The 12,432-nt window shown below is 38.0% G+C and overlaps 1 pseudogene; it reads right to left on the reverse strand.

Annotated features, from left to right (window-relative positions):
- On the reverse strand, nt 1–12,432 carry LOC140233180 (uncharacterized; annotated as a pseudogene).

Here is a 12,432-nt window from a genome sequence, read left to right on the forward strand (position 1 = left end):
GCTGTTGACATCATAACCATTATTGTCACAAGATATTTTACAAAGCGTTTGGCGCGGTGCAGAATGATGTATCACCGTAACCATCATGGTAACACTTATTTGCATGTAAGATTCCGAAATGCTATCCCGTTCAGAGCTCGGGTTCTGAGCATTTAGAGATTATGTGAAATGTAATCATGCATTTCAGGCTATACTAACAGCTTTTGGTTTATTCAGTGAGCCCAACAATCGAAATAAATCACCAGCTCATCTTTAGTGAGTCTATATCTACGTTAGATGCGCGGTCTATACCTCGCGATCTTTAGGAGTAGAAGGCACAATGGGTGTGCGTGGAGTGGCCGGGATAGCCCGGGCCGAGGTTTTCAACAGCTCCGTAGGCGGAACACTTTGACATCCACTGGCTATAGTAGCTAGAGCTGAATATCTGGAAGTCAACGGCTGTGCCACTGTAGTGGTACGAGTTGGTGGAGTGACAGGCACCGGCTATGGCATTTATCTGTGGTGCAAAGAAAGGAGGGAATAAAACGGCGTCAATTACCATCAATCTTTGACCACGCTATTATTGTTATGAGATTGTTTCTTTCTCTTTGCTTTGCTGGGTTTTTTTTTTTTTTTTAGGGGGGTGTTGAAACTAAAATAGGAACTTTAGGCACAAGAGTTCGTATCGGCTTTCTTCAAACGTCAGTAAAATTGGACAAGACACTCCATCTGTCATTGCAGTAGATTAAGAGAACACAACTTTCACAGAGTTCTGCGAGTGAATTTACAAAATGTGACACGAAAAACGAATGAAATAATAGTTACACGCTGTTTTTGGAGACAGAGTGAAGACAAGAGTACAAAGATCCGAAAATTGTTCTCCTTTATACAACATGTTTTCGGGTACTTGTCGAAGTATTATGGCAATGAAGAGAAGTATGAGGGAGGATGCTTATACCATTTGGCTGCATAGGAGTCGTAGAAAGTGACATAACAGTACAGGATAAAGCAGTAGAGACATAGAGTAAAGCCTCCCAAAAAAAGTAAAGATGCCATATGTTTTTATAGAAAAAAAAAGAGAAAGCTAACTTTCTTGATTAGCATAGTGGCAATCCTGAAAGTACATTGTGCATATCCTCATCGGGTGCACGTCACAAGACCGACACCCACGAGTCATACAGCCCACAAGTCATACAGCTCACAAGTCATACAGCCCACGAGTCATACAGCTCACAAGTCATACAGCCCATGAGTTCGACGCTAAACCAACAAGGCCCACGAGACCGACACATTACGCGCCGTGTTGTATCTGTTGAACTCGTGGGCTGTTTTTACCTAGTATCGAACTCATGGGCTTTATTTGCCTAGTGTCGAACTCATGGGCTGTATGACTCGTGAGCTGTATGACTCATAAACTTGTTTTCAATGTCGAACTCGTTGGCTGTATGACTCGTGGGTGTCGGTCTAGTGGGATGACCCCTCCTCATCTGGCTATCACGCAGCTTTAAATGGACGTTTAATTTTTCGCCAAAGTAGTGCATGTGCATGCTTCATCATTAAGTTTTCAGCTTTCTTCTTTGTTTGATGCATTGCAAAATACCTGAAGGTAGTGGCCGTCGTTAGCAAGGTCGATGATGTATTTCAGAAGAGTCTGGCTCAGACAAGTTGAACCTCCAGGAGTACATCCAGAAGAGCAGCAGTACCTTTGGGGAGGATTTTAAAGAGACAGAAGACACACACAAAAAAAAATGTTTACGAAGATGTGCACGAAGAACATGGTAAGACAGAGGAAGATAACAAAGATGGAGATGGTTGGAAAAAAGAAATGAAAAGGGGAGAAATTAGAACTTGGAGAAAGAGGGGAAGAGGAGAGATAAAAAGAAAGAAGGGGAGATGTGCGGGCTGAGATGTAGACAGGGGAGGGAGAAAGAAAGGCAGAGAAACAGGGAGGAAAAAGAGAAGATCGAGCTGAGAAGAGATGTGAGCATGAGAACAGGGGGCATTTCATGAAGCATTTTGTCCGACAAAGTTGTCAGACAAATTTGCTCTCAGCCAATCAGATGCAAGGATTTCAGTAGCTTGTAACAGCTTGTCAGAATAATATCCGACCAAACTGCTTCATGAAATGCCCCCCTCCCATCATATCAAGGTGAAGTATAAATACACGGAGAATTGAAATGAAAATAAAGGAGTAAAAATGATAACGGACAGGATGGTACATGTGTAACTGAGATAAAGGATTAAGATTGAAGAGTTATCCATGTGCAACGAACTTCGTATTCTTAAACTTTTGTTAGCCCGGGTTATTTCAAATTGCTATGGTACGACGACATGAGTCTTCGTGAGCAAGCCATCATTTTGAACGAACATGATACTCTAATAAACTGAGGTCATTATAATGTGAATTTTACTTGTCTCAATTCGCTCACAGTTTCATCTATTTCCTTTCCTTTTTTTTTTGCACTTTCTATTTCTTTCTATTTCTGTTTCCTCTTTGTATGCAGCTTTTCACCTAATTTTCCCCTTCCTTCCGAGGTAACCCACATTGTACAAGCATAGTCTTTTGAGCGGGTAACTCCTTTTTTTTTTCGTCGAATTGATAAGTGTGTCTGTGTACATCTCTTCTTGAATTGATCATAGACATGAAAATGTTTTTTTTTTTTTAATATATATATATATATATATACTTCATGTGGATTCTTCAAATGTATGTCCAATTTCAATCATTACTTGGGGGGGGGGGGGTTCTGTTGAAAAAAAAATGAAGTTTAAAGTTGAACTTTGAACAATTCTCTGAGAGCTGCTCGATGTGTGGATTTGATAGTTACGATCAAAAAGCAAAGCTCTGTTCGGCTCATTTACTCTCACATGCAAACTTATGACAGTAGAAAAAAAAAATCGTAAACGAAGTACAAGCATTTCATTCTGAACATGCAACCTGATCTTTTTTGGAATTTTCAGAGACACAGACACAAGGCGAATGTTATGATGAATATACAATTATACATCCGTGTAAACATACGAAGATCGTAGAGCCGTGTAGCCGTTACACGTATCGACAATGTTGGAGTACGAGTCCGCACCGTCTCCTGAGCCGGATGGATTGAGCACCCCGTTGTCTGTCAGAAGGTAGATGCTTCCCGCGTTGTGGGAGAGCGAGTACTTCGCACGCAAGCGACTGCACCGTGGAACCACAGGATCCGCCTCCTCCTCCACCTTCGATTAAAAATCGATGTCAAATGATGCAAATCGATGCACTGTCAACTACTTATATTTGCTTATCACGTAATTACCAATTTAAATATAACGTATAATTAGGTCTATTCATTTGCATCAATGATTGGCTATTTTGATTAAGTAGTTGAAAAATGTTCAGTGTTATCCACTGTTATTGGTATTGTATGTTTTATATTGTTTTATGTATCTTATGTGAAAATATGAATATAAATTTAAATTGAACTGAGACTGTCGATGTGATTTGTAGGTTTTTGAGTGTGTTTTCAAATTCAGTATGGGACCTGCATTTCAGTCTACATCGCAACAGTTATGTGTGACACTGTTGAGAATAAGCTATAATATAATGTACAGATATGTTCATGAATAAGTAAATGGATTGTTATACACATATCATTTACATACTATTATAGATCATCCAAAAAATGAATCTAAATAATGGGGGGGGGGGGGGCAGATTGATATTGGACGATTTTTTTTTCTCCAACTGCTCTCACTTAGCAAAAATGAAATATGTATACACATAATGTATGCATGGCTCGACACTAACTTTTTGTTTGGTGGCCCGAGAGAAAAATTTGGTGTCCCGAAAAAAAAAAACCAATAAAAAACATTAAACGTCTTTTTTTTAATGAGTCAAATATTTAAGTTTTATGATAGTAAGAATTAGAAGTTGGACATGATTACCTACTCATAAATAAACTTCAACAAACTTGCAACACTCACTCTCAGGCACTCATTCAGTCCTTTTCATCCATCCTTTAAACAAATTTAACTGCTAATTTCCGGCGCAAAAAGTTACGAATTTATTGACATACTTTTCAAAAAATTTTGGTGGCCCGAGGCGGGCCACCAAATTTGCCCTTTTTGAAATTTGGTGGCCCGACTTTCATTTTTGGTGGCCCCGGGCAACCGGGCCACCGTTAGTGTCGAGCCCTGATGTATGTATGTATGTATATATATATATATATATATATATATATATATATATATAGTCAGGTGTTCATCATAAAATGATAACACTGACAATGATCATGTTGATGGATATTTATAGCGATGATGATAACGATACAACTGGTGATGATGATAATCATGTTATAATTCATCTTATCGTACAATTATGCTAATCACATCATTGTTTTAATTATGAATGATTATTTTCTTCAATATCATCATCATTACAGGCCTATACTGCATTACATGTGCCTGATGGCTTGCTGAAGCAACACTTGACACTGTTTGCCTTGGTGGGACAGAGGTTGGAGATGTAATTGTTGTACGGACACTGAGACGAATCGATGCAGTGACCCACTTGTCCGTAGGTGCTGTGGGCGTATTCGGCGCATTCCTCGTCGCTGTCAACTGTCATGCACGAACGGGAGAAATTCAGAAAATGTTATATATTATTTGATGCTGTGGTATATCACACTATAACTTAGATGTGATATAGACCTACATTCTCAGGCATTATTGAGTCAACCACTCAGGGAAACGACTGTCCCCAACGCCTGAATATATACATGTACATAACAATTTTATACTATTTTCACCCACTCCCGACATTGTGCACTTTCATCTAAAGTTAGATGTGCTGGGAACAAATCCCGAAAATCAGTCGCTTACTAGTATTTAGATTTAGATATAGAGCGGCATACAATGAGTACTGTAACCACAATATTTTCAAATGGGTCTAGGGCAACAACCCCCTGGACCCCCGAACCCTTCCCCTGACCCTAACCCTAATCCTATATAATCCTGAACCTACTCCTAACCCTAACCTAAACTTTGTCCTAAACGTAACCCTATCCCTAAACTTTACTCTAACCTTATCACTAACCAGTATCTAACCGAGGGTATCCTCGGGGGTAATTGCCCTAAAACGTTTTTGAATTCATATATTCACAATTTTTGTAACAAAAGTGATATGATAGAGTAGGTATAAGTACATGTGATAAGTACATGTGGTAGTAGTAGTAGTAGTAGTAACAGTGGTAGTAATATATTGTAGGTAGTAGAAGTAGTAGTAGTATAGTGGTCGTATAGTATCAGAAGTTATAGCAGTAGTAGTAATAGTAGTATACAAGTAGAAGAGGTAGTGTCAAAAATAGTCAAAAAGAAAGTCAGTAGTAGTCCAGGCTAGAAGGCACCCAACCTTGTTTTTTGATATATACAATGTTTTTTGATGGTTTCTTGTCAATTCGAGGGTGCTGATTCCAAATCCGATTGATGCCACTCGCGTAACCTTGAGCATTTCGGCAAAATGCAAATATCCAAAATGGCCGCCAGATATGCTAATTCGGCCGTGATAAACATAATAATGCGCATTATATGACAAATTATTCCACCAAACTTTGTACATTTCTGTTCCTAGAGTTACTCCATCTGCATTTGCAAGAGAATTTTCATTTCATATAGGTCCATTTAGTATTTAAAGCTCATTTTTATTCAAAATGGCCGCCATTCCTATGCTTATGTACTATATGAATGGCAAAACATAATGCATGGGAATATAGAACAAATTTACTGTGTTTCCAGTCCCGTACCTACGCTGTCATAAAGTGTTGCATGTGTAATACAAATATGTTGGGTGTCACTTACAATATAACGGGCCTACATTTATATTTCAGCATTTGATATTCATAAACCTTACTATATGTTTAACACAATTTCTTATCTATTTCATTTTGTCTCAACAACGAATATAAGTTCACTAAACGTCTCGCAAGAAAGCAATATAATGTCATATTCTACACGCAGATTGAATATAAAAATGTAATACTAACACAATATCTTAAGAAGCCTAGATGCATGGTATTTATCACATAATGTTAAAAATGGAAGGGAATCTAGAAAACAAAGCTTTTAATATACATTCCCCTATAACCATATTAACAAAGTACAGAAAATCCTATACAGTAAGTGCAGAGATATGGTTGCCGACAAAAACATACCGGACATTCCGACACACCTAAAAACCCTTTACATTATAGATTTTTTTTTTTTTCCAGCAAGGAGTTGGGGGCGGGGGGGGGGGGGGAGGCGAGTTTGAAATGGATCATAACCTCCATCACTTTGATATGATATAATTTAGAAGTACCGCCTTGATATTATAGAGTAAACTTGATTTTCTTCTTGACTTAAAACGACAAAAACTGGTGAAGGCATAAACGAAACTGTCTAAACGCAATACCGTACAAACTATTCATTAAACATCAACCAAGGAGCAATGTGAGATACCTCTTTCAGTTCTCTCACAGTTCCCAGGTGTTGATAATAATTAGATACACTTTGACATCATGATCTCATTCAGTCTTGTCTTAAAACTAAAACTGTAATTTTTATTGTCTTTAAAGAACCCTTTAATTGGATGTTTGGCAGCAGGTGACATCAGCCCCAAATTTGCAGAATTTTCAGGCTAAAGATGCATATGAGTCCTGCAATTGCTTTAATAGAAACCACATCTGGTGATGTTCAGCACTTCCTCAGGGGTCAGAGGGCGATTATTTGCCATAGAAACAGAATGAAGACATAAAGACTTGCTTGATCACCACCCGTTGAAGCCCTATGGCTTTGTTGCCAGGCCAGAGACAAGTGTTGTAGGTAACTTAGGTGGTGTCAAAGATGACATCAGACCAGCATCTTCACCAACCGGTTTTAGGGTCAAAGCTTTCAAGTTACGGGAGGGAAATCTAGGCTTGTGGGATTTCAGACGCATTGATGGCAGGTTGTTCAAGGGGGCATTTCATGAAGCGTTTTGTTAGATCTTCTCTTTTTGACTAACTGTTATAAGCTACTAAAATCCTTGCATCTGATTGGCTGAGAGCAAATTTGTCAGACAATTTTTTCAGACGAAACGCTTCATGAAATGCCCCCATGTTTATCATGTTTGGAAGGTCAGGGTATGCGTTGACAGCACTGGTGACACTTGCCATCCTTTCCTTCCAGCGTGAGAGAGAGTGATCGAGTGCCAGTGAAGGAGGGTAGACTTCCTTAGCCTATGCTTGGAAGGCTTGCCACAGAGGGCTACCTTGAACATAGCATTGGCAAGATGGTTACTAAGATGGAAGGCATGGGTCGGATGATAATCTAATAAAGGTTGGGGCAAAGTCTCCAGAAAGTGAAGAACTTCTCTATTGTCTTGAGATGGGTCAGTACTCGGCTCATGTCATCCAAGGACTTTCTACGAGACGTAAAGGCAAGATCATCTGCAAACTTCCTACGTGAAGGGAATGTTATGTCACCATGTATATGGTAAAAAGAGCTCTAGTGGAGTTAGTTTACAGCCACCATTAAGGAGGCCATCATTCAGAGTCCTAACACTGCTGGTCCGGTTACCTAGAGCAATCCTGAATCTGCAAGTGCTCAGAGACTCCAACCCCAAGTACCTTCTGATCTGGAGATTCTCCCGCCTGAAACCCCTAGCAAACGGGAGACTCCAACTTGATGTGCGCGAAGCGCATATATTATCACGAGCGCGAAGTTCCCTGCGGCCGGGGTCCAGGGCCCGCTTGAGCTCTGGAAGCTCTAATAGGGTTCTTAGTGTTCTCTTGTGCTATCTAAGGCTTATTTTTCAATATACGAACACACAAAGTAAGAAATCATTTCAAGTGGGAGACACAGAGCCAGGGCAGGAGAAAGTAAATCTCAAGCGGGAGAACGGGAGATTTCGCAAAACGGGCTTTCGGCGGAAGATCTCCCGTCGAAAGCTGGAGAGTTGTAGTCTCTGAGTGCTGAAGATTAAGGACAAGCAGTGTGAAGTTGTTATAACACTGCTTTCAGAATGAGGCAGCACTGTACAGATCTCAGAGTCTGTCTTGACATCATATACGCAAACACATTCACTCAGAAAAAAAAATGGTGGTAGAATACATCTTCCTTATATAGTTCAGCTAGGTTAACATGAAAAACTTTTGGGCCTTGTTTTCATTTCAGAGATTTGACAACAGGAAGTGAGGTGGTCCCTTTTTTCCACTTTCCCCTGCCTCATGTTCTTTCTCTGGTGAGGGGACTGAAAAGTTTGTATGATATCGCTTTTAGATAATGTAGAACAGGAAAGGTAATTGGAAATTTCATTTGTGTCATCATCTAGGATTCAGCCTTTTATCAAATTGTTAATGTCAAATAATTCCTGATAAACGATGTTGATGTTGGCGTCAATTCAAGCTTTGGTGGGTTTTTTCCAAATTTCTTGGGAAAAATTCAGATTGACGGTAGCAAATTTGGATGTTTGCATCAAAGAATAAAACAGCTTTTGTTAGTGACAATCCTCTGATTTATAATCAGCACACAAATTGAGAAACAGTGTACCTGGGTGACAGAAAAAAAGAAAAGAAAATTTGTTTTTTTCCATGAACACTTTGCCGTTCATACTGTGCAGGGGTATGTGGGTGGCATCCATTTTGAAGTTTTGTATGAAGAAGAATATAATAAGCCTAAAAACAATACATTTTCCGTTTGTTTGCTTGTTTGTTTGCTTGTTTTGCTAGTGGCACTCATGAGATTTGCATGGCACATGCAAAATTTGATAAAAGCGTAGGTATGTGACTGAAAATTCGTCTTCTATTTATTTTCTATGCATATTTTTTGCCATTCATATAGTACATGAGTGTAGGAGTGGCGGCCATTTTGAATTGAAAATAAGCTTAAAATACTAAATGTACCTCTTCAAATGAAAGATTTTTTGCATGTGCAAGTAGAATTACTCAAGGAACAAAAATTTAAAAAACTTTGATGGAATAATTGGTCATAAAATTGACATAACTGGGATTATCATGGCCAAATTAGCATATCTGGCGGCCATTTTGGATTTTTGCATTTTGCCGAAAATGCTCAAGGTTACGCGAGTGGCATCAATCGGATTTGGAATCAGCACCCTCGAATTGACAAGAAACCATCAAAAAACATTGTATATATCAAAAAACAAGGTTAGGTGCATTTTCTATGGAGCCTAGCCTGGACTATAGCAGGAAAGCACCAACATGAGTTTATGGATGTTGTGATGTTGCCGAAGCTGCCGTAGCGGTACTTTTCTGCTAAAGGCGAAGAGTGAAGTCATTAAAAATCAATGAGTAAGACGAACCTGTGAAACAGCACTTGACGTTACTGGCCTGGCTCGGGCAGAGGTTGCTAATGTATTTGCCGCCGGGACAGGAGGTGGTCGCCACGCACTCTCCCACACACCCGTAATTGGCGTGGTCATACGAGGAGCATTCCGGATCCGTTGCGGCACCTCAATAATTTATAACAGACACATCAAAAAGAGGAACACTGTATTTGTTTAACAATTTATTTGGTAATTACAAACTGCTGCATGACTGAGTTGGAAATTTCAGTGAATTAAGATTGCATCTCATGACATAATCTGAAATAATTGTAATATTACACTTTATCTGGTTTTTCCTGAATAAGAACTAGGAAAATGTTCCCCATGGAAAGCAGGATTTGTGAAGCACTGTGGCCGTGCAGCATTGCACCCTACAAGCCCAGCTTTTAGCATTCCTCCCCATTTCCAACATTTCCGTATACTTACAATTTTTTGTATAACCCTTTATTTTGTATTATGATGACATCTATGTATTCAAGTTCTGTAATATATTTATATGTTTCTGTTGGAAATGAAGAAAAAAAATGAATGAATGAATGAATATGAAAATATGCCACCTATACAAGGACACAATTAAATACAATGTGATTTCTTTTTTTATTTATAGTTCCTCATTAAACATTTCATACAATTTTACATTCCATTTGATTTTAAAAAAAAAGTAGAACACAAAGTACTCAAATTTAGATGGGAATAAACATTAATAAGGTACAATATAAGAAACCTAACAAGCAGAAGTTTGTAAAATGTAGGTTCATTATAATGATTTAAGAATTCAACACAATGTATTGATGAAGAAAATGACGAAACATACGACAACGCAAAATTTTGAGGATGTTTGCTAGCATAATCACCATGTTTCAGGTAATTTTTGGTCAGATCGTGCGTAATGGCAACTATACAAATAAAATGTACATGCATATCCTCGAACTGAAACTTCCAAAGCCCAGAATGGCTTGTTGTCATTTAATCAAATTCTAGTTTTCATAGAACAATTCAGCAGGATTGAAAGCGGGGATTGAAAGACCGTCAAATTTTGCCCATTTGATGATAACGCACTTTACATCCAAACGTCCTCACAAAAAGATACTATCTTCTTTCGAGCTCTAAGACTGAAAACGTCACAACAGATGTATATATGACAGAGCGTAGGATCACACATGGTTCTAATAGGATATTCGTTACTTAAAGGGGAAATCCAGTCCAAATATAACTTAGTCTGATAAGAAAGAGTAAAATATTACGAGTTCAACGGTATAATTTTGATCGAAATTGGATTGAAATAAGGAAGTTATGACATTTTGAAGTTTTGCTATTTTTGGGAGAAACAGTTTTGAACAGTCAATATGAATGTGCAATTAGCGAAGTGAGCTTGTCATTCCCTTACAACTTACCATATAGTTTGCACATAAAATTTCGAAATTTCCAGTTTTTCACTCAAACGCAATAAGATGCCCGAGGCTCAAATCTATATTCATATATATTATATAATATATATTTATATCTATAAATTATCACTATTCTGATGTAATTCAGCCAGGAATAACATCATGTTTCAAACTTCAATGACAGAAACATTGCATTTTCTTCTTCTTCTTCTTTTTGTACACGATCAATGGAAAATTGTGAGGGTATGACATGGTTAGATCACTCATTTGCATATTCATATCCACTGTGCAAGAACTGTTTGCAGAAATGAGCAAATCTTCAAAATGTTATAACTTCCTTATTTTTCCATCCGATTTCAGTCGTATTTTTAACCTTCAACTCGTAAGATTTTACCTTTTTTATCAGATTAACTTATATTGGGACTGGATTTCCCCTTTAAAATATCAGTCTAGTATTGCAGACATCCGGTCACGTACTTACTCATCGACTTGGTTGAAGCAGAAACCTTTATTAATATCATTATTGGTATCAAAAGCAAAAGCGAAGATCCGAAGTGCGACAATCGCATCAAAGTGTCAACTGGTATACTGCTGAAATTATTTATAACCGTTACCGCTGAGATCATGATAAGTCTCATGTCTATATATAACAGTGATTTCACAGACAAGAAAAAGGGAAATATGACATTATGTCAAAGGAAAAGCAATTTAAAGGCCTAATAGAAGTAGTAAGGGTGTGAAAAAAAGAAGAAAATATATCAGATTCAATCATGTGACGCCTATTTGTCTTTCAGATAGTAATTCATTAAGTTTATATTACACTGATGACTTATGAAATACAAGTCATGTTTCACGTAATATTATATCATAAGTCAACAGTCTTCGTAATTAGGAAAACATAGAGAATAGCCCACCATTCGAATTAAAAGTGTCAAATTCGGGGGGGGGGGGGGTCGTTGAATAAATGTCCAAACTTAAGATGTAACAGTTCGCATATATGCTTGTATTCAAACTAACAGAAATATTCAATTCTACGACAGTTGCATTTAAATAAACCTGGGAGAGAAATGAAGAACGAATTAGAAATTGAGAGGTCTGGGAAATGCTTGAAGAGTGGAGAGAAAAAAATATTAGATGGAAAGGAAAGAAGGATACATGCAATGTCAACATGAAAAAGAGGTTTGTTCAAAAGCAAAGCAAAGATAAACAATATTTGGGAAAAACATATATGAAACAAAGTATTGGTATTAGGAAAACGGTAAGCTTTGGGGTGTTTTTGTTTTGTTTTGTTTTGTAAATCACTGAATCATTTTTTATCAAAACGAGAAGCAATTATGGCACATATATTATTTTCTCCGTCATCTGTTCTATAAAAATGTGTAGACTGTAATACATGTAATTACTTTGTAATACGACAAGCTGATAAAGCATCCAGGATCGGACGTCAAGACGTTCTCGGAATTCAAACATTAAGACCAGATGAATTCATTGAGTTAATTTTGTACCTTTATCGAAAGTTAGCCGGAAGAATCAGAACTTACATCAATTAACTTTGAAATGCATTAAGAAACGAAACGCGGTTACCGATTGAAACAAACAAACAAACAAACAAAAACTTACGAGCCAAGCCAACGGCAACGAACAGCACGATCGAAAGGGCGACCCTCATGATTTAGCTGTTTTTCCTGCAGGTGGAAGAGCGATACACAGTGAGCGCAGTGGTTTACT

Source organism: Diadema setosum, chromosome 9, assembly GCF_964275005.1.
Source record: "Diadema setosum chromosome 9, eeDiaSeto1, whole genome shotgun sequence".
Lineage (NCBI taxonomy): Eukaryota > Metazoa > Echinodermata > Echinoidea > Diadematoida > Diadematidae > Diadema > Diadema setosum.